At 43.6% G+C, this 24,216-nt stretch overlaps 1 protein-coding gene across 1 annotated transcript in view; it reads left to right on the plus strand.

Moving 5' to 3' along the window:
• The window catches only part of OLFM2 (olfactomedin 2), a 522,305-nt gene that overhangs the window by 228,420 nt on the left and 269,669 nt on the right, over positions 1-24,216 (plus strand). The gene's annotated exons all lie outside the window — the stretch shown is intronic.

Below are 24,216 nucleotides of genomic sequence, written 5' to 3' on the forward strand. Positions count from 1 at the left end.
CTGTTAGAAATGAAAGGAATATTGATTGATTTATGTTATGTTTTAAATGTTTTTTAACCACCTCAATACAGGGCACTTTCACCCCCTTCCTGCCCAAGCCATTTTTCAGTTTTCAGCGCTGTCGCATTTTGAATGACAATTGCGCGGTCATGTTACACTGCACCCTAATGAAATTTTTATCATTTTTTCCCCACAAATAGAGCTTTCTTTTGGTGGTATTTGATCACCTCTGCGGTTTTTACTTTTTGCGCTATAAACAAAAGAAGAGGGACAATTTTGAAAAAACACAATATTTTTTACTTTTTGCTATAATAAATATCCAATTTTTTTTTTTTTTAACAAATTTTTTCCTCAGTTTAGGCCATTATGTATTCTTCTACATATTTTTGGTAAAAAAAAATTGTGATAAGCGTATATTGATTGGTTTGCGCAAAAGTTATAGCGTCTACAAAATAGGGGATAGATTTATAGCATTTTTATTATTTATTTATTTTTTACTAGTAATGGCGGCGATCTGCGATTTTTATTGTGACTGCAATATTGCGGCGGACACATCGGACACTTTTGACACATTTTTGGGACCATTCACATTTATACAGCGATCAATGCTATAAAATTGCATTGATTACTGTGTAAATGTGACTGGCAGGGAAGGGGTTAACACTAGGGGGCGCTCGAGGGGTTAATGTATGACCTAAGGAGGTGATTCTAACTGTGGGGGGAGGGGACTGACTGGGGGAGGTGACCGATCGGTGTCCCTATGTACAAGGGACACGCCATCGGTCTCCTCTCCTCTCTGACAGGACGTGGATCTGTGTTTACATGCACAAATTCACGCTCCTGCTCTCTTACCCGGCAATCGCGGGTGCCCGGCGGACATTGCAGCCGCCGGGCACGCGCACCGGGTCCCGAGCGACGCAGCGGGCACGCGCGCGCGCGCCCCCTAGTGGCTCGGGAGGGCGAGGACGTCATATGACGTCCTCCCAGAACAACAGAAGCCTCGTCCCGCCGTCATATGACGGTAGGCGGTGGCATAGTGGTTAAAAGATTTCTGATTGGGTAATTTGCCTATGGGAATTTTTTGTCTTCTAATTTTCAGTACTGACCTACTTTATTGCGCACCCCATTGTCATGTATGTTGGGTGGGTTCAGTGTCTGTAATATATTAGAGATATTCTGGATTTTTTAGAGCACATCCAGGGCTTTTTTTGCCATGGGAGCATGGGGGGAACGCAGTTCTGGCACCTCCAGCACTGAATGTATGTAATGGTAAGGGGTGCTGGGGGAATGCTGGATGGTCTACTGTTGCTGGCTGCTGAGGATTTATTTTTGCTTGGGGGGAATCTATTTTTTCTGGGGTGGTCTATTGTTGCTGGAGTGGTCTATTGTTGCTGTAGTGGTCTATTGTTGCTGGCGGAGGATCTATTGTTGCTGGAGTGATACTGGTGAGGGAGGGGTCTATTGATGCTGGCTAATGAAGGGCCTATTATTGCTGGCTCCTGGGAGATTGTTACTCACATGGGTCTATTGTTCAAAGGTCGATGTATTGTTGCTTGGGGTGTTGGTATTTTGTTGCATGGTTCTATTGTTGATAGGGGAGTCTATTGTCGCAGGATATCTATTTTACCATTTTTCTTGCTATCATAACACATTCCATACAAATTACATGGCACCACAAAATGATACTTGGTTCTATATTCTCTAAAAGGGGTCATACTGGGAGGTGGGTAGGGGCGGAGACAAGGGGCGACTTGGAAGGGGGGGAGAACCTGCACCTATTCACTGAGAAAAAAAGCCCTGAGCACACCCATTATTAAAACCTTCAGCCACTAATACAATTGCTGGCTGGCTTCACAGTTGTGCATAGCAGGAACCTATGGTGTTACTGCAATACACATGAGGGCACAGAACTAAGTGGCTTGTGGTGACATTTAGAACAGCACCCCAATGCACAACAAACTCTACAGCTGAGTGGTTGACAGAGTCCTATTGCAAGACCAGTATTCATGCCCTCAGTCAACTACTGGCTGGGTTAAAACAGTTATTTTCTCTGTGTAGCACCCTTGTCCCTAGAATAGGGCTACAGGTAAATTTATTTGTGCTGGGTGGTAGCCAGCCTGGCTAATTTGTAGTGTTTAGTGATTACATGACTTCTGTTTAATTCCATTCAATTGTGGCTTCTCCCTTTTGTCAGTAGATCACACTATCATGAGCTACAGTACATTTCAGCTATGGATAAACATACTTTTCTCAGCCAATCATATTTTCTGCGATGCATGCTGGGAAAAGCTATTTAACGGAAAGAAGTCAGGTGATCAGGGTCAGTCTTCCAGCCCAGGGCTTCGGCCTGGGTGGATGTGTGTACAGTTCCTGGCTGCTAGGCCTGAAGCCTGAGGCCTATCTAGGTGGCTACAGGCTGCTAGGTCTATCCGGAAGTTTATGCAGAGAAAAGCCTGCCAAAGATCTGGAAATGATTCTAGAGGGATGAAGTTCTAAAGAAGCACCAGGGATGACCCTTCATGAACAGGAGGCTATGAAGTGGCTGGGACGACTTCAAGAGAGAACTCATCTAAAGGGAATCTGTGCATGAAGCAGTGAGTAAAGTTCAGTTACTAGAGGAGACAGCCTGTCCTACAAAGTACAGATGTGTTGGTTCAGCTTAAAGGCTCTTATACCTGTACTGCTGTCTGTCTCACCTCACCTATTTTTGTCTAAGGAGCCAATCTTCCTGTTGCTCATCATTTTTAAGGGTGTCCTGTGCTCTGTCCCCTCTCTCCCACATTTTTCCTGTTTTGAGAAATAAACTTCTCTATTGTTTAACCACTTGCCGACCTGGCCATAGCCGAAAGACGGCTACAGCGCGGTCGGCTAGTTCTGGGTGGACGTCCATGGACGTCCTCCCAGAATACTGCTCTTGCACGCCCCCTGGGGCGCGCGCCTGAGAACTTCCGTGACCGCCGGGTCCAGAGGACCCGGCGCATCACGGATCACGGTAAACGGCCGCTGATCGCGGCCATCTACCATGTGATCGCTCCGTCAAATGACGGAGCGATCACATGTCAACAGACTGGCGTCATGTCATGACGCCGGTTCCTCCCTCTCTGTACCGATCGGTACAGTGTGAGGGGAGAGGGGAAGGGATCGGATGGCAGCACCGCTGTGGGCTGCATGTGTAGTGCCCACAGCGGTGCTCAGTGACAATTGTAGTCACATCCATCCATCCCTCCATGCTCAGCCAGCCCTGCATAATACCCTGCAATACTCTGCATAATACCCTGCAATACTCTGCATAATACCCCGCAATACTCTGCAATATACCCGGCACTACTCTGCAATATACCCGACAATACTCTGCAATATACCCGGCACTACTCTGCAATATACCCGGCACTACTCTGCAATATACCCGGCACTACTCTGCAATATACCCTGCACTACTCTGCAATATACACAGCAATACTCTGCAATATACCCGGCACTACTCTGCAATTTACCCCGCAATACTCTGCAATATACCCTGCAATATACCCTGCACTACTCCGCAATACTCTGCAATATACCAGGCACTACTCTGCAATATACCCCGCAATACTCTGCAATATACCCTGCAATATACCCTGCACTACTCCGCAATACTCTGCAATATACCCAGCAATACTCTGCAATATACCCCGCAATACTCTGCAGTATACCCAGCAATATACCCTGCAATATACCCTGCACTACTCCGCAATACTCTGCAATACCCCGCAATACTCCGCAATTTTTAACCAGTTCCCGCCCACAGTCATATGACGTCCTTGACTTTGAGCGGGGATATCTGAATGATGCCTGCAGCTACAGGCATCATTCAGATATCAGCTTTTTTAGCCGGCAATTTCCTACACCATAAGAATGATCATAGCGGCTGTTCCACTGCTTGATCGTTCTTATGGGAGGCGAGAGGGGACGCCCCCCCCTTCCCGCCACCCTCCGGTGCTTCTACCAACTCACCGCTACGATCGAAGCCAAGATCGTTTTTTTTTTTTTTTTTATTTCAGGCACAGCCTAGAGGTGAGATGTGAGGTCTTATTGACCCCATATCTCACTGTAAAGAGGACCTGTCATGCCATATTCCTATTACATGGGATGTTTACATTCCTTGTAATAGAAATAAAAGTGATCAAAAATTTTTTGGGGGGGGGGAAAAGTGTCAAACTAAAATAAATAAAGTAAAATAAACAATAAAAAAAAAAAAAAAAAATTTTAAAGCGCCCATGTCCGTGTGCTCGCATGCAGAAGCGAACACATACGTAAGTCCCGCCCACATATGAAAACGGTGTTCAAACCACACATGTGAGGTATCACTGTGAACGTTGGAGCGAGAGCAATAATTTTGGCCCTAGACCTCCTCTGTAACTCAAAACATGTAACCAGTAAAAAATTTTAAAGCGTCACCTATGGAGACTTTTAAATAGTGACGTTTGGCACCATTCCACGAGAGTGTGCAATTTTGAAGGGTGACATGTTAGGTATCTATTTACTCGGCGTAACTTCATCTTTCACATTATGCAAAAACATTGGGCTAACTTTACTGTTTTGTTTTTTTTTTAAAGCACAAAACTGTTTTTTTCCCAAAAAAACGCGTTCTAAAAATTGCTGCGCAAATACTGTGCGAGATAAAAAGTTGCAACAACCGCCATTGTATTCTCTAGGGTCTTTGCTTAAAAAAATATATATATAATGTTTTGGGGTTCTATGTAATTTTCTAGCAAATAAATTATTATTTTTACATATAGGAGAGAAATATAAGAATTGGCCTGGGTGCTCCAGAACGCCTGGAGGTGCTCCCTGCATGTTGGGCCTCTGTATGTGGCCACGCTGTGTAAAAGTCTCACACATGTGGTATCGCCGTACTCGGGAGTAATAGCAGAATGTGTTTTGGGGTGTAATTTGTGGTATGCATATGCGGTGTGTGAGAAATAACCTTCTAATATGACAATTTTGTGAAAAAAAAAAAAAAAAAAAAAAAAATCTTGATTTTGCAAAGAATTGTGGGAAAAGATGACAATTTCAAAAAAACTCATCATGCATCTTTCTAAATACCTTGGAATGTCTTCTTTCCAAGTAGGGATCATTTGGGAGGTATTTGTACTTTTCTGGCATGTTAGGGTCTCAAGAAATGAGATAGGCCGTCAGTACTTCAGGTGTGATCAATTTTCAGATATTGGCACCATAGCTTTTGGACTCTCTAACATTCACAAAGACCAAATAATATACACCAAGTTGTACTTATTTTTACCAAAGATATGTAGCAGTATAAATTTTGGCCAAAATTTAAGAAGAAAAATTACTAATTTGCTAAATTTTATAACAGAAACAAAGAAAAATTCATTTTTTTACCAAATTTTCAGTCTTTTTTCTTTTATAGCGCAAAAAATAAAAAACCCAGCGGTGATTAAATACCACCAAAAGAAGGCTCTATTTGTGTGAAAAAAAGGACAAAAATGTCATATGGGTAAAGTGTTGTATGACTGAGTAATTGTCATTCAAAGTGTGAGAGCACCGAAAGCTGAAAATTGGTCTGGTTAGGAAGGGGGTTTAAGTGCCCAGTGGTCAAGTGGTTAAAGCATAAAAGTGTCTGGCGCCCAATTTCTTTCTTGTTCATCACCAACCATGCCCACAAACTTGCACCCTGAAAATGTATGTCAGCCATCCCTACCCCCGGTAGACACCATCAGGCTCCCGGAAAATCGGGGTAGGTGCTCCATGTCTATTAATTGACAGATAGACATGTCTTTGTAAAAGTGGGTTGCGCCTCAGCCCCCACCTGATCTACATCTTGTACAAATGGGCCCTTAGATCCCAAAGGGCTTCTGTGCTGCTGCATACTGCACAAGTGGCACTTACCCCTTAAAAAAACTGCCAAGCAATATCCCTGTGTAGCCACACACTGCAATGGACATACCGTACGTTGTGGCGTGCTGTGTTTCTGAAAATGCTGAAGGTGCATTTTTTTCTTGCACTGAGGTGCTCGATCAGTCTATTCAAAGGAGAAGTGTGGGATTGTAAAAAAACAAACTTACATGCTTACCTACCTGATGCAGCATCAGTCCAATGCTACAAGCTGTCCCCTGCTGGCTCTAACACCGAGAACTGAGCGATCATGTGACTACTGATTGTAAGCATATCCACGTTTTTTTTTTTTTTACCCTTATGACATTTTCAAGTTTCATTCGGGCGTAATATGAATTCTGTGGATGAAAGCACAACAGGTTCAACAAAACATTGATTGACATGCTTCTTGTTATAGATATAATACTTCTATTGAAACCTTTTCATTGTAATGTGTCTCAAGGTCAGCTTCATTAAACGTTTCCCAGCTGTTTGGAAAGGTGTGAGTCATTGTGGATCCGGAGGATGATATGAACATGGCCTTTTAGAGAGGTGCTTGCTAAAATACATCAAATACCTTTATGTCCCATTAATAATATAGTATATATAAATACTGTCACAATGTTTCCTGCCAAAAAGAGCTTCTAGTTCATTAACCCTACTACAGCCACGTGAGCACATACTGAAGGGCCAATGTCGATGTGGGGGGCCCCATAATGCTATAATAATCTCTCTCAAGCAAGGAAGGAGGGCAATCAGTCTCAATGCAAATAGTACTTATTGCTGGAATTGACCTCTTAAGAGAAGAACAAGAGTGATGACCACTAACATGACATTGTGATCAATTGCGTCCCTAGGGGGGGCAGAGGGGGCCCTGACCCCCCCCCCAACATTATGCTGTGCCCCACCATGTGCCCCCCCAATTAAAAAAAACATTTTACAAAAAGGCAATGTCTTTTTGTTTGCATCGTAGCGGATGCGCCACATCTTACTCGGGCCACCGCTGGAGTAACATATTCTCTTTTGAGATGGAGAGCGTCCCCAGTCAGATTCCTCTCCCCTCCCTCTGCTCGCTGACACTGCATAATGCGAGCGCTCATACAACCATGGCCGCCAGATCTACTCCTTCCCCTGCATCCTCATTAGCAGGGAGAAGAGCGAGTTGCAGGAAAGACTCCATCAAGACTCTCAGTTACTGAAAAAACAGACTGATTTCTCCCGTCCTTAGGACAGGAGAACCAGCCTGTAAATTCCAAGAGATGCCAGACCAGTAGGGATGAGCTTCGAGTTTGAGTCGAACTCATGTTCGACTCAAACATCAGCTGTTCGCAAGTTCGCCGAACAGCGAACAATTTGGGGTGTTCGCGGCAAATTCAAATACCGCGGAACACCCTTTAAAAGTCTATGGGAGAAATCAAAAGTGCTCATTTTAAAGGCTTATATTCATGGTATTGTCATAAAAAGTGTTTGGGGACCTGGGTCCTGCCCCAGGGGACATGGATCAATGCAAAAAAAAGTTTTAAAAACTACCGTTTTTTCGGGAGCAGTGATTTTAATAATGCTTAAAGTGAAACAATAAAAGTGTAATATCCCTTTAAATTTCGTACCTGGGGGGTGTCTATAGTATGCCTGTAAAGGGGCGCCTGTTTCCCGTGTTTAGAACAGTCTGACAGCAAAATTACATTTCAAAGGAAAAAAAGTCATTTAAACTACTCGCGGTTATTAATGAATTGCCGCTCCAACAATACACATAAAAGTTCATTGATAAAAATGGCATGGGAATTCCCCACAGGGGAACCCCGAACCAAAATTAAAAAAAAAAAATGACGTGGGGGGTCCCCCTAAATTCCATACCAGGCCCTTCAGGTCTGGTATGGATATTAAGGGGAACCCCGGCCAAAATTAAAAAAAAAATGGCGTGGGGTCCCCCTCAAAATCTATACCAGACCCTTCAGGTCTGGTATGGATTTTAAGGGGAACCCCACACCAAAATAAAAAAAAAAATGGCGTGGGGTCCTCCAAAAAGTCCATACCAGACCCTTATCCGAGCACGCAACCTGGCAGGCCGCAGGAAAAGAGGGGGGAAGAGAGAGTGGCCCCCCTCCTGAACCGTACCAGGCCACATGCCCTCAACATTGGGAGGGTGCTTTTGGGTAGCCCACCAAAACACCTTGTCCCCTTGTTGATGAGGACCAGGGCCTCATCCCCACAATCCTGGCCGGTGGTTGTGGGGGTCTGCGGGTGGGGGGCTTATCAGAATCTGGAAGCCCTCTTTAACAAGGGGACCCCCAGATCCCGGCCCTCCCCCCTGTGTGAAATGGTAAGGGGTACCATTTCACTAAAAAACTGTCGAAAATGTTAAAAATTACAAGAGACAGTTTTTGACAATTCCTTTATTTAAATGCTTCTTCTGTCTTCTTTCTTCTTTCTTCTATCTTCCTTCGGTTTCTTCCTCCATCTTCTTCTTCTTCTGGTTCTTCTGGTTCTTCCTCTGGTGTTCTCGTCCGGCATCTTCCTCCGCGGCGTCGGCATCTTCTTCCCTTCTTCTCCTCGGGCCGCTCTGCATCCATGATGGCATGGAGGGAGGCTCCCACTCTTCTCTTCATCTTCTTCTCTTCATCTTTTTCTCTTCATCTTCTTGTCTTCATCTTCTTTTTGGGCCGCTCCGCATCCATGATGGCATGGAGGGAGGGTCCCACTGTGTGACGCTTCTCTTCTTCTGACGGTTCCTAAATAACAGGGGGGCGGGGCCACCCGGTGACCCCGCCCCCCTCTGATGCACAGGGACTTGACGGGACTTCCCTGTGGCATTCCCCGTGATGCCACAGGAAAGTCCCGTCAAGTCACCGTGCGTCAGAGGGGGGCGGGGTCACCGGGTGGCCCCCCGTTATTTAAGAACCGTCAGAAGAGGAGAAGCGTCACACAGCTGGAGCCTCCCTCCATGCCATCATGGATGCGGAGTGGCCCGAAAAGAAGATGAAGAGAAGAAGATGAAGAGAAGAAGATGAAGAGAAGAAGATGAAGAGAAGAAGATGAAGAGAAGAGCGGGAGCCTCCCTCCATGCCATCATGGATGCGGAGCGGCCCGAGGAGAAGAAGGGAAGAAGACGCCGACGCCGCGGAGGAAGATGCCGGACGAGAACACCGGAGGAAGAACCAGAAGAACCAGAAGAAGAAGAAGATGGAGGAAGAAACAGAAGGAAGATAGTAGATAGAAGAAAGAAGAAAGAAGAAGCATTTAAATAAAGGAATTGTCAAAAACTGCCTCTTGTCATTTTTAACATTTTTGACAGTTTTTTAGTGAAATGGTAGGGGTACTTTTGTACCCCCTTACCATTTCACACAGGAGGGAGGGCTGGGATCTGGTGGTCCCCTTGTTAAAGGGGGCTTCCAGATTCCGATAAGCCCCCCCACCCGCAGACCCCCAAAACCACTGGTCAGGGTTGTGGGGATGAGGCCCTTGTCCTCATCAACACGGGGACAAGGTGTTTTGGGGGGCTACCCCAAAGCATCCTCCCAATGTTGAGGGCATATGGCCTGGTATGGTTCAGGGGGGGGGGCGCTCTCTCGTCCCCCCCTCTTTTCCTGCGGCCTGCCAGGCTGCGTGCTCGGATAAGGGTCTGGTATGGATATTTAGGGGGACCCCATGCCTTTTTTTTTATTTTGGCGCGGGGTTCGCCTTAAAATCCATACCAGACCTGAAGGGCCTGTTATGGAATTTAGGGGGACCCCCACGTCATTTTTTAAAAAAATTGGTTTGGGGTTTGCCTGTGGGGAATTCCCATGCCGTTTTTATCAATTAACTTTTATGTGTATTGTCGGACCGGCAATGCATTAATAGCCGCGAGTAGTTTAAATGACTTTTTTTCCTTTGAAATGTAATTTTGCTGTCAGACTGTTCTAAACACGGGAAACAGGCGCCCCTTTACAGGCATACTATAGACACCCCCCAGGTACGAAATTTAAAGGGATATTACACTTTTATTGTTTCACTTTAAGCATTATTAAAATCACTGCTCCCGAAAAAACGGTAGTTTTTAAAACTTTTTTTTGCATTGATCCATGTCCCCTGGGGCAGGACCCAGGTCCCCAAACACTTTTTATGACAATAACTTGCATATAAGCCTTTAAAATTAGCACTTTTGATTATTCATGTTCGTGTCCCATAGACTTTAACGGTGTTTGCGTGTTCGAAACAAATTTTTTGCCTGTTCACATGTTCTGGTGCGAACCGAACAGGGGGGTGTTTCGGCTCATCCCTACAGACCAGCACTGTCAATAGCAGGGGCAGGACAGAAAGAAGAGGCTGGGGAACCCCACAGTGGCAGAACACCAGGGTCCGGTGGCAAGACAACCTTTGCAACCCTAATAGTTCTCCCACTGCTTTGGACCCTTATATTTTCTTGGTATGCTGGTGACATATCTCTTGTTTTCTGCCACCCTGGGGGGCCCCAATACAGTAGGAAGGGAGCTCACTGCAGAACATGTTAAAGGGCCCATTATGGGATCATAGTAAAGGGCCCCAGGATAAATATATATATATATATATATATATATATATATATATATATATATATATATATAATTGCATTTTATAGTTGCCCCCCCTACTTTTGTCCCTGTCCCCCCCATGTGCCCCCCCTAAATATGAAAGCTGGAGACGTCACTAATTGTGATGGCCACCATTTTGACTGTAGACAAATTGTGTGGGGAAGGGGCAGCAACTTCTTCATTATTGTCTGGGGTCCTAAACAGATTTACATACTTCCCAAGTTTTTGAGATGGGAAAGAGGGACACCTATGAGCAAAAGTATGTATGCATAGGACACGCCTCCTGCCACGCCCCCTTAAAGAAGAATTATACAAAAAAATGATTAGTTAACCACTTGCCGATCGCTGCACGCCGATATACGTCAGCACAATGGCAGAGGTGGGCAAATGGGCGTACCTGTTTGTCCCCTTTAATTGGCAGGGCTAGCTGGTGCGCGCGTGCCCACCACGTACAGCGTGGCCGTGCTCACAGGACCCCCGGACTCGACGTCCACCGGTGTCCCAGCGGTCGTGTCACAGAGCCGCAGAAAGGGTGTGTTTAACCCCTTCCCTGCCAGTGTCATTTACACAGTAATCAGTGCATTTTTATAGCAGTGATCGCTGTATAAATGACAATGGCCCCAAAATAGTGTCAAAATTGTCTGATGTGTCCAGCATAATGTCGCAGTCACCATAAAAATCGCAGATCGCCGCCATTACTAATTAAAAAAAATTTATAATAAAAATGCCATAAAACTATCCCCTATTTTGTATATGCTATAACTTTTGCGCAAACCAATCAATAAACGCTTATTGCGTTTTTTTTTATCAAAAATATGTAGAAGAATACATATTGGTCTAAATGAGGAAAAAATTTGATTTTTTATATATTTTTGGGGATATTTATGATAGCAAAAAGTAAAAAAGAATTGCTTTTGTTTAAAAATTGTCGCTCTTTTTTTGTTTATAGCGCAAAAAATAAAAACCGCAGAGGTGATCAAATACCACCAAAAGAAAGGTCTATTTGTGGGGAAAAAAAGGACGTCAATTTTGTTTGGGTGTAATGTCGCACGGCCGCGAAATTTTCAGTTAAAGTGACGCAGTACCGAATTGCAAAAAGTGCTCTGGTTTAGGAAGGGGGTAAAATCTTCCAGGGCTGAAGCAGTTAAACCCACAACTGCTTTTTTTAAATGTACAAATGCAGCAATTTACAAATTGGATGAAAGGTTTAGCAAAGGAAAACACTTTTTAAAAGCTAAAAATGCATTTTATATACAACTATATAGATCAGACCAAAATGAGGGACAAATGAGGAGGAAAGAGGGACAGAGGGACATTGTTCTGAATTCAGGGACAGTTGGGAGCTATGGATTTATTTACAATCGCTAAGAATTATAATCTTTCCTTCCCATTACTTTTTCCATTTTGTTACCTGAACCAAGGCCTTTGGGTGTTTAACTTCTTATCTGCGCCAAAAGTCTACTATATTGTACCGCCACTTTAAAGTGAACCTGTACTTTGTCTCCACCAGTCAAATTAACTAGTAGGCTACCTAGAAGGTGCCCAATCTTACCTTCAATGCACTCCTCCTGGCTTCTGATGTGCCATCCTAAACTTACCCCAAATTCCTAAACTTGTACTGTACAGTGGATCATTGATCTAACAATCAACTTCTGTTGACTGGAGATGTCTATACACTAATCGAAATTTGGCTGGTCCCTGTTGAACCTGACAAATTTTGATTTGTCTGTGGCCAGCTGTAGTCATAGCAAACTAGCAATTTATTGAAATGGTTGGGCTGTTCTTTTATTGTAAGTATAGACATTCTGGAAGTCCTTGGGCACACTGGAGGAGGTCTAAAGAATACAGATATTACAATTTTAAAATGACAGTACATAAAAAATAATCAAATACACAAAAAATATACAAAGAACACTGGGGGAATCACTCATTACCCATTTAAGAAGACTGGCCCATTGGGGAATCACCCTTCAGGTGACGGGAATAACTACCACCCATTCATTGCATATTCACCTGGGAGGAGTGATTCACTGGTCACTCTTCAGGTGACGAAAAGCCACCTGTAGCAATTGTAATCCACCTATTGCATACTCACCTGGGTGGAGTGATTCACTGTAGAGGATCACTCTTTGGGTGATGGGTCGCGCCACCCACCCCTACATACACACAACCTCTAATTGGAGGGACAAACTTTTAGTGAGTCAGGCAAAAAAAAAGTCCCTTAGCGTCCATTAGCACTTTTGTATTGCCGTAAAGCATGCCTTGCCCCAATGCACTGTAGCACGGCATGCATGTTAGTGCATTGCTGTGACATTCTTTCTGAAAGGCACCCGTATGCACTAAGGAACACTGCAACATGTGGTGACATTCCATCGTGCGTTGTGGTGTGCTGCATTGGAAAAAAAGGCTCAGGTCCAGTTTTTGGTGCTCTGGAATGCATTATTAATATTCCAAGGTATACAGTATCTCACAAAAGTGAGTGAGTGTATAGCTTGTATAACAGTATAAATTCGCTGTCCCCTCAAAATAACTCAACATACAGCCGTGTCTAAGCTTGAAAATGTCCAAATTGGGCGCAAAGTGTCAATATTTTGTGTTACCCTCTTGGGCATGGAGTTCACCAGAGCTTCACAGGTTGCCACTGGAGTCCTCTTCTACTCCTCCATGACAACATCATGGAGCTGGTGGATTTTAGAGACCTTGCGCTCCTCCACCTTCCGTTTCAAGATGCCCCACAGATGCTCAATAGGGTTTAGGTCTGGAGACATGCTTGGCCGGTCCGTCACCTTTACCCTCAGCTTCTTTAGCAAGACAGTGGGCGTCTTGGAGGTGTGTTTGGGGTTGTTATCATGTTGGAATACTGCCCTGCAGCCCAGCCGAAGGGAGGGGGGTCATGCTCTGCTTCAATATGTCACAGTACATGTTGGCATTCATGGTTCCCTCCAGACCATGACATTTCCACCACCATGCTTGACTGTAGGCAAGACACACTTGTCTTTGTTCTCCCCTGGTTGCCACCACACACACTTGACACCATTTGAACCAAACAAGCTTATCTTGGTCACATCAGAATCCAGGACATGGTTCCAGTAATACTGACAGGCTAACCCCCCACCGCTTCAACCTCTGCAGCAATGCTGGCAGCACTCATATGTCTATTTCCCAAAGACAACCTCTGGATATGACACTGAGCACATGCACTCAACTTCTTTGGTCGACCATGGTGAGGCCTGTTCTGAGTGGAACCTGTCCTGTTAAACCGCTGTATGGTCTTGGCCACTGTTCTGCAGCTCAGTTTCAGGGTCTTGGCAATCTTCTTATAGCCTAGGCCAGTGATGGCAAACCTTGACACCACAGATGTTTTGGAACTACATTTCCCATGAGGCTCAACTACACTGCAGAATGCATAAGCATTATGGGAAATGTAGTTTCAAAACATCTCGGGTGCCAAGGTTCACCATCACTGGCCTAGGCCATCTTTATATAGAGCAACAATTCTTTTTTTCAGATTCTCAGAGAGTTCTTTGCCATGAGGTGCCATGTAGAGCTTCCAGTGACCAATATGAGTGAGAGCGATCCCCATTCACACCTGAGACCTTGTAACACTAACAAGTCACATGACATCGGGGAGGGAAAATGGCTAATTGGGCCCAATTTTGACATTTTCACTTAGGGGTGTACTCACTTTTGTTGCCAGCAGTTTAGACAATAATGGCTGTGTGTTGAGATTTTGAGGGGACAGCAAATTTACACTGTTATACAATACACTCAATATTTTACACTGTAACAAAGTGTCATTTCTTCAGTGTTGTCACATGAAAAGATATAATAAAATATTTCCAAAAACGTGAGGGCTGTACTCACTTTTGTGAGCTACTGTATATAGCACCAACAGTTTGTGCAGTGCTTTACAAAATTAATACAATTTGTATTAACACATGACATAACACGCATGATTGTGCATAGTGTACGTTAACACACCTCAACGTGTTAAGTGTATTTTTTTTTTTATGTTAAGAACCGCAAAGCCAATTTTTTTAGATTACTTTTGCTTTAAAAGTGTTTTTTTTTTAGTTGTATTCATCTTGTAATGGACACAGTACTGTTTTGTCTTTTTTATAATCATAAGCGGGTGAAATGAGCGCATCTTTCATATTTGCCGCAGCCTTGTCTGGGAAGTCTTGCATCACAGTTATTCCGTCAAACCAGGACAGCTGTTCGATTAGTCCTAATCACATATATTCCCCTGTGAAGCCTGGAGGTGTAATATACATCTGCAGAGGCAGTACAAAAGATTCTAGCCATGCTGCTAACAAGGTATTGCTGTAACCCATGCTGAGCTCTGTTCCTTTGACTTGCTCTGATGTCCCTCATTGACCATACAAAGCAGGCTTTCTCAGTGTGCATGGGGGCCAAGGTTAACTGGGGGAGGATGGAATAAACCAGAGCTGAACTATCAAAGACATCACAATACAGAGAATGAAGGGCAAAACTTTTAGTGGCTTATAGTAGTGGAGCTGCCTTTCGGAATCCCCTTATATGCATCCTATTTGGACACGGTTAAAGCATGTGCAGATATACCCAGAATCAGCAATTAAAGTGGAAGTAAACCCTCCTATCGTTTTCAGCCAAGGAAGCTGCCATCTTGGCCTCTGTTTAATCTACAACTGCCATGATGCTGCACATGTGATCAGTTATGACACCAGCCATTGGATGGTTTGACAGTTTGGTTGAGAGGACAACCAATGGGAGTGTTACATTTCCGGTGTCTTGCCGAGAACGTTCCCTCGGCGGATAAGGACCCCCCCGTACTGAGCAGGCGCAGCACCTGCGCAGTACGAACTACTATCAGCCGCCGGAGATAGCCGAAGCTCAAAATGTTCAATCAGCTGTACACGGCGCCTGCGCCCTAGGTCCAGGTTCCTTCCCCACCATCCAAGTGGACCTAGAGGGGGAATAAAAAAGAGCCGAGCGAAGCAAGGCTGTGCCCGAAGCGTGGCGAGCGAAGCGAGCCCACGAGGGGCCCTCTTACAGGCGCCGTGTACAGCTGATTTTCACCTATTCACCTTCGGCTATTTCCGCTGGATCCTACTGCGCAGGCGTAGGGGTCCTTATCCGCCGAGCGGAACTTTCTCAGCAGAACACCAGCACATGCTGGAAAGGTAACTGTTTTATGGATGGGTTTACTTCTAGTTTAATTGCAAAGTGTTGGGGGCTTAAACTAGAACTCTGTGCAAATATAAAACAAAAGCATTTACTGCAAACATTTAATCAGTAAAAAGTAGAGAGTATTTACATCCAAATCAGGTGAACGGTGTAGGAATTACAACAGTTTGTATATGGGCCTCCCACTTTTTAAGGGACCAAAAATAATGGGACAATTGGCTGCTCAGCTGTTCCATGGCCAGGTGTGTGTTATTCCATCATTATCCCATTTACAAGGAGCAGATAAAAGGTCCAGAGTTTATTTCAAGTGTGCTATTTGCATTTGGAATCTGTTGCTGTCAACTCTCAATATGAGATCTAAAGAGCTGTCACTATCGGTGAAGCAAGCCATCATTAGGCTGAAAAAAACAAAACAAACCCATCAGAGAGATAGCAGAAACATTAGGTGTGGCCAAATCAACTGTTTGGAACATCCTTAAAAAGAAAGAACTCAGCAACACCAAAAGACCCGGAAGACCACGGAAAACAACTGTGGTGAATGACTGAAGAATTCTTTCCCTGATAAAGAAAACACCCTTTACAACAGTTGGCCAGATCAAGAACACTCTCCAGGAGGTAGGTGTATGTGTGTCAAAGTCAACAATCAAGAGAAAACTTCACCAGAGTGAATACAGAGGGTTCACCACAAGATGTAAACCATTGGTGAGCCTCAAAAACAGGAAGGCCAGATTAGAGTTTGCCAAACAACATTTAAAAAAGCCTTCACAGTTCTGGAACAACATCCTATGGACAGATGAGACCAAGATCAACTTGTACCAGAGTGATGGGAAGAGAAGAGTATGGAGAAGGAAAGGAACTCCTCATGATCCAAAGCATAGCACCTCATCAGTGAAGCATGGTGGTGGTAGTGTCATGGCGTGGGCATGTATGGCTGCCAATGGAACTTGTCCTCTTGTATTTATTGACGTGACTGCTGACAAAAGCAGCATGATGAATTCTGAAGTGTTTCGGGCAATAATATCTGTTCATATTCAGCAAAATGCTTCAGAATTCATTGAACGGCGCTTCTCAGTGCAGATGGATAATGACCCGAAGCATACTGCGAAAGCAACCAAAGAGTTTTTTAAGGGAAAGAAGTGGAATGTTATACAATGGCCAAGTCAATCACCTGACCTGAATCCGATTGAGCATGCATTTCACTTGCTGAAGACAAAACTGAAGGGAAAATGCCCCAAGAACAAGCAGGAACTGAAGACAGTTGCAGTAGAGGCCTGGCAGAGCATCACCAGGGATGAAACCCAACGTCTGGTGATGTCTATGCGTTCCAGACTTCAGGCTGTAATTGACTGCAAAGGATTTGCAACCAAGTATTAAAAAGTGAAAGTTTGATGGATGATTGTTAATCTGTCCCATTACTTTTGATCCCTTAAAAAGTGGGAGGCACATATACAAACTGTTGTAATTCCTACACTGTTCACCTGATTTGGATGTAAATACCCTCAAATTAAAGCTGAAAGTCTGCAGTTAAAGCACATCTTGTTCATTTCATTTTTAATCCATTGTGGTGGTGTGTAGAGCTAAAAAGATTAGAATTGTGTTGATGTCCCAATATTTATTGACCTGACTGTATGTGGCAGCGCTAAGACTTATGCCCTGTACACATGATCGGACATTCCGACAACAAAATCCATGGATTTTTTCCAACGGATGTTGGCTCAAACTTGTCTTGCATACACACGGTCGCACAAAGTTGTCGGAAAATGCGATCGTTCTGCACGCGGTGACGTAAAACACGTACGTCGGGACTATAAACGGGGCAGTAGCCAATAGCTTCATCTCTTAATTTATTCTGAGCATTCGTGGCACTTTGTGCTTTGGATTTGTGTACACACGATCGGAATTTAACCGATCAGATTTTGTTGTCGGAAAATTTTATAGCCTGCACTCAAACTTTGTGTGTCGGAAATTCTGACGGAAAAAGCCTGATGGAGCCCACACACGATTGGAATTTCCGACAGCACAATCCTATCGCACTTTTTCCGTCGGAAAATCCGACCGTGTGTACAGGGCATTACAGTTCTAACTGTAGTACAGAACTGCACTTTGCTTTCTACTTCAGTCATTCAAAAAAAAACATTTGTATGTTTTTCATTGGACAGTTTAAAGCGGAGTTCCACCCATTTAAAAGTCAGCAGCTACAAAAAGTGTGGCTTTTTTTTTTTTTTTGGAATCGGCCGAGATTTGAACCATGTATGGGCAGGCTGAAAGTACCCAAGTTGATTGATCGTTCAACTTGGGTACAACCAGCCTATCAGATTTTACATGCAATAGTTGCTAGCGGCTGTTATATACACTAGCAGTAATCTCCGTGTTCTCCTGGCAGGGAAGGCTCAACACGCCGGGAGAACACAATGGTCAGTGTTGATGGGGGATTCAAGCAAGTTTGAAGGAAATAAAAATGGTATGGCTGGCTTTAGAGATGCTTAGTACTGGCTGTACCTCGCCTGCCACAGGAATACCCATAAATTAGGGGTGGAGCTACAGTCAAATTAACATAAACTTAATAGAAACTTTTTCTCTGCAATAGGGCAGCTGGTCAGAACAGGTCTTATCATATAAGTATTATATGCATGCAGTCATCTGGAGGATTAAATAAAAGTTCATATAAATGTGAGAGTTTTTCTTTATTTGGCTCAGACCGGCACCAAGCATAGGACTTATTTTTTTCCCTGTTGACATCAACAATAGGACTTATTTTTTCTTACACTGGCTGCAACTATAGGACATACACTAAATTGTCAAAAGTATTGGGACGCCTGCCTTTACATGTACATGAACTTTAACGGCATCCCAGTCTTAGTCCGTAGGGTTCAATATTGAGTTGGCCCACCCTTTGCAGCCAATGCAGCTTTGCAGTTAATTCTAGTCTGTTATGTATAACATAGTCTAAAGATTGCAGGAGTTAGGAGCATGCAACACACAACATTTTAGGGGCATTGGTCTGGATTATATATACTTTAATGGCATCCCAGTTTTAGTCCGTAGGGTTCAAAACTGAACCCTCACCCTTTACAGCTTTAACAACTTCAACTCTTCTGGAAAGGCTGTCCAGAAGGTTTAGGAGTGTGTCTATGGGAATGTTTGATCATTTTTCCAGAAGCACATTTGTGAAGTCAGGCACTGATGTGGAACTAATGTGGACAAGAAGGCCTGGCTCGCAGTCTCTGCTTTAATTTATCCCAAAGGTGTTCTATTGGGTTGAGGCCAGGACTCTTTGCAGTCCAATCAAGTTTCTCCACCCGCTCATCTATGTCTTTACGGACCTTGCTTTGAGCACTGGTCCAAATCATTTGGTGGAGGGGGGATTGTGATGTGGGGTTGTTTTTCAGGGGTTGGGCTTGGCCCCTTAGTTCCAGTGAAAGAAACCCTTAAGGTGTCAGCATACCAAGACATTTTGGACAATTTAATGCTTCCAACTTTGTGGGAACAGTTTGGGGATGTCCCTTTTCTGTTCCAACATCACTGTGCATCAGTGCACAAAGCAAGGTCCATGGATGAGCAAGTTTGGGGTGGAGGAACTTGACTGCCCTGCGCAGAGTCCTGACCTCAACCCAATAGAATAACTTTGGAATGAATTAGTGCGGAAACTGCGAGCCAGGCCTTCTCCTCCAACATCAGTGCCTGACCTCACAAATGCGCTTTTGGAGGAATGGTCAAACATTCCCCTAGACACACTCCTAAACCTTGTGGAAGGCCTTCCCTGAAGAGTTGAAGCTGTTATAGCTGCAAAGGGTGGGCCAACTGAATATTGAACCCTATGGACTAAGACTGGGATGCCATTACAGTATATATAGTCCAGACCCCAAAATGCTATGTTGTGTGTTGCATGCTCTTAACTCCTGTAATCTTTATACTATGTTATACATAACAGCCTTCTGACCACAATACTCTATACCCTATCTTGTACATTGCATGCTCCTGACCAAAGTGTTCATTCTCTCAACAATTGCGGATTACCATGTAATCCTTAATTATTTAAGTTAAATTGTCAAGGTGGGCTCAGACAAAGAATTAACTCTGACTTGTGTAGAGAAAATCATATGTAACGGATTAGATTCATTTAAAAAAATTATAATTATAATTGAAGTTTTTGTGTCTGTGAGACGCTCTCTTGTATCACAGTCATTTAGACGACATTTTGTGGGCACAAGGACTATAGCCTATGTGTGCCGTGTACACTGACCAGTATTCAGTTCAATATGTTTCTATTCCTATTTTGTCTAAAACATAGCAAAGCATATACTACAATCCATGAGCTGTGAAGCAATGACAATTGTTTTGGCCACACTCCCACGTGCTTGGTGGGTGGTATGCATTGCATAATACATTTTTCTTCTCAGACCCTTCAAGGTGTTCCTCCTAATTATTTTAAAATGTTGGCAACAATCTATATACTGTGTAGCTCTGTGGTGGGGATGCTAAGTTCAGCAGAAGCATTTATTGATTGCTTACATTGGTGTTTTTTTTTAACTGCCGGAACATCAGTAGACCTAAGATTTCAGCACAACCGCTCTGGCACAGTGGATCTTGTCATGGTTAAGAAGTGATTTCTTCCTCACTATGACTTAAGCCATAGATCGGTTGCTTTTTTGTTAGTGGGGTCGATCTAGGGTCTGTTGATCTTACCGCAGTTAAGCAGAAACATGTTGAACCATCAGTGTAAATAATAAATGCCTTTATGAACCCCAGACATTGAGCCTAAAATGCCTTTATTCCCCTCCAGATCCCATATGAACCCAGCACCTTCAGTCTAAAGTGCTTCTGTTACCCTCCAGACCCAGGAAGAACCCAGCACCTTCAGCCTAAAATAGCTCTGTTTCCCTGCAGACCCTACCTGAACCCAGGATCTTTAGCCTAAAATGCCTCTCTTATTCTCCAGGTCTCACCTTAACCAAGTACCTTAAGCCTAAAATATATCTGTTACCATCTAAACCATGTCTGAATCCAATACCTTCAACCTAGAATGCCTCTTTTACCCTCGAGACCCCAATTTATCCCAGCTCCTTCAGCCTAAATGCCTCAGTAAGTATCTGAACCCAATACCTTTAACCAAAAATGTCTCTGTTTATCTCCACACCCCATTTAAACCTAATACCTTCAGTTGAAAATGTCTCTGTTCTGCTCCAGATCCTATCTGAACCCAGTACCTTAAGCCTAAAATGCCTTGGTTACCTTCCAGACCATGTCAGAACCCAGCACTTTTGGTATCAAATGCCTCTGTTATCCTCCAGACCCCATGTGAACCCAGCACCCCAGCCTAAAATGCCATTGTTACCCTCCAGACCCTGTCTGAACCCAGCACTTTCAGCCTCAACACATCCCATAAAGATCCCCTGCTTACCCATTGACACAAACAATCCTACTGGAAATTTAACATATTCATCAAATTCATATCATATTCATATTTTCATCAAATAGAAAGAAAGATAGAAGTGATAGACTAGAGGGGGAGTACTTAGGCATTTTACGGAGTTGAGAAACAGAGGAAAGATTCAGCTATGTTAAAAAAAACTAAAAGTATGAGCAATGACACCCAAAAGTACGAATGTAAATAAATATTCCATTAAACAATACTATAAAAAATTTGAACCCAACATGCTTTGGGGTGTCAAAGCTGCCTCCTTCATCAGGGCTTAAAGTGTTAAAGCGGAGTTCCACCAAAAAATGGAACTTCCGCTTTAAGTGACCCCCTGACATGCCACATTTGGCATGTAATTTTTTTTGGGGGGGAGGGCTCCCACTTCCTCCCAGGGGCTCCGCGGTACCGGAAGGAAATTCACCTCTCCCCCCCTCCCTTCCTGCAATCTTCTGGTACACGTCACAGGTCCCAGAAGATTGCCTGGCCATTCACAGTGCGCACCGCGGCTCGTGTATGCGCAGTGTGTGCCAAGCTGTGAAGCCACAGCCGGGCAACCATAGTAAGAATGCCGGCACCGTGGAGAGGAGCAGGGAGAGGAGAGGGGCTTTTTTTTCGGCAGAACCCCGCTTTCAATTAAATTTGGGATGTAGAAGTAGGAAGAAATAACCCAGCTGTTGCACACCTCACCCTTCCTGAGTCGGGATGAAACATGTTGGGGGCATGGCTTGGATGAACAAAGCTTCTTTTACCTGCTAACCACTCAGGTCGGGTGAGTTGTGTGGTGACTGGGCTATCTCTTCTACAGCGTGCTTTGGGTCTGGAAAAACCTTTCCCCAGCATGCATCCTCACTACCCAGCGGCATCCAATTCATCGGACTTATTAGCCCAAGCGGGGGCCACTAAACATTTATCATGGATCAAAATGAAATTTGAGCTTAGGTTGTTGGAGATGTTTGTATCCAACACGTTTTGAGGTCTTAAAGTTACCTCCTGGGAGGGCACTAAATAAAGATGTACTGTGAACGGGCATGGTGCTTGCTGTAGGTTGCTCTCAGAGATCCTTCTGTGTACAGGAGATGCCTACCAATTTAAATCCATCAACTCCACACTACCCTGTGAAATCAGATCTCTTCTAAGGTTTGAGCGCCACCTACCTACAAACAGGTAAATGACACCAACAGCTGTACACAGTGAATAGTGTCGTCACCTTCCTGGCTAAATAGAGATAAGTAGAATTACAATTAATTTTGGAAGGTAAAATAGTATACATACAGTAAATATCTATTTCAACTTCGTATGTAGTTGCTTGATAGGAGTTCCATCTACAGTAATCTCTAGCACTTGTTATGTGTAACTCAGAAAAGTTTGGTTTTTTCTTGTTTTTTTTTTTTTTAAATAAAAAGTGGATTAGAGACCTAACTTTTTACATGTTGGTTGCCAAAGCACAGTGTATGCTGAACAATTGTACCTAATTTTTTATTCATCCTATGGAGAGAAAATATAAGATGAGAGTAGAACGTTGTCACCCCCATAACAGAAAGATTCAAACTGTGTGTATAGGGTGTGTATATATATTTTTTTAATTTTGAAAAGAGTAGTGATGTATTAAAACCTCCTGTTGGCTTTCTTTTCTGCCTATTTAACTGCTAGGTAGAAACACCCTTCTTCTTTGGCCTGGTCATCAAAACTGGAAGGGCAAAGAAAATTTAAAATATTGGGGGAGATTTACTAAAACTGGTGCACCCAGAATCTCGTGCAGCTGTGGATAGTAACCAATCAGCTTCTAACTTCAGCTTGTTCAATTAAGCTTTGAAAATAAAACCTGGAAGCTGATTGGTTACTATGCACAGCTGCGCCAGATTCTGTGTGCACCAGTTTTAGTAAATCCCCCCCAATTGTCTCAGAAGCAATAGGTTATGGGAAATCTTCATGTGTTGCTATGACAAGCAGCTTAGGCTAAGTTTAGATATGTGAATGGGCGGTAAAAATGCTTGGTTGAGCTACATTTTAAGCACCCCCAACCTCCATCCCATAAACTGCTATGGCAGCAGAGGCAATACTTTGCTTTGTAATATGGAACACTGCATAGTGTCAGACCTAGTGAATAGGGACAGGAAGGGAGGGTGTTCAATTAAAAAGTCTTTAAAAAGCACCAAGGACAGTTGCTGCTCTTCTGAACCAGGTCTTGAGTAACCTAATGCACATATCAAAAATAAACAGAAGAGGGCGCTACTATCTAAGTAAAGACAGTTAATTTAAAAAAAAAAATGATTAAAAGACAAGATTGCACTCACTGCATAAATGAAAAGGTCAGCATGTCAATGAATCCAGGACGGAACCCTCAGTGAAGCAGCAAAAACGATCCAACATTTTGCGATTGGTGGGCAGCAAGCCTGCTAAATGCAACCCTTTTAAGTGAATAGGGAAGCGCCGCAAATGCTCTACAATCGTGTGAAATGCACATGGCTGTGGCGCATTCGCTTGGCAAATATGGAGGGTTAAAATCCAAACACAGATGCTAAACCTGTAGAGAATTCCTCTAACATCCTGTTGCATCTCAAGGGCAGGGGGTCTCCCTAATGGGACAGAGACAGCAGAAAATAATCTTTATCCCCCCCCCAAAAAAAAAAAAAAGCACAAAATAACTTTTGGCTATATATACACATTTCAAATTATATGGACATGTAAATGTTTGTATGTGATTTCAGTAATTGGGTTTAGATCTACTTGAAAGCAGACCTTTTCCCCTTTCACTAAAAATCACATTAGGCATACAGCTCTGTATGCTGGTATGAAATCACCTTACATTCATTAGTCAAGCAAAACATGTTTTGCTTTTATTTACTATTACTGTTCCCCTTTCTGGTTTCTTGAGGCACTGGTGATATAGACCTGGCCTCACAGATGCATCCTGGGAAGGCTAAATCACCAATACCTTCATGGGAAATCTTGTCTGGAAACTGCAACATCTCACAAGAGTTCCAGGAAGTAAAGGCGGATGGATTCAACTGCCCTTAGTAAAAATGGCCACTGTGAGAGGAATGGGGAGGAAAAATAAGATGCGGTATGCAAAGAATAAATAGCCTGCAATTGGCTATCTGTATGTGTTTGTAGATTGCAATTATTAAATATTTCTAAAGGTGTGGTTACAGTATAATTAGGGCCAATGCACATGGACACTTAGCGGCTCCTGTATGCTGAGTCTTA

The sequence above is a fragment of the Aquarana catesbeiana genome, linkage group LG03 (assembly GCF_042186555.1).
Source record: "Aquarana catesbeiana isolate 2022-GZ linkage group LG03, ASM4218655v1, whole genome shotgun sequence".
NCBI lineage: Eukaryota > Metazoa > Chordata > Amphibia > Anura > Ranidae > Aquarana > Aquarana catesbeiana.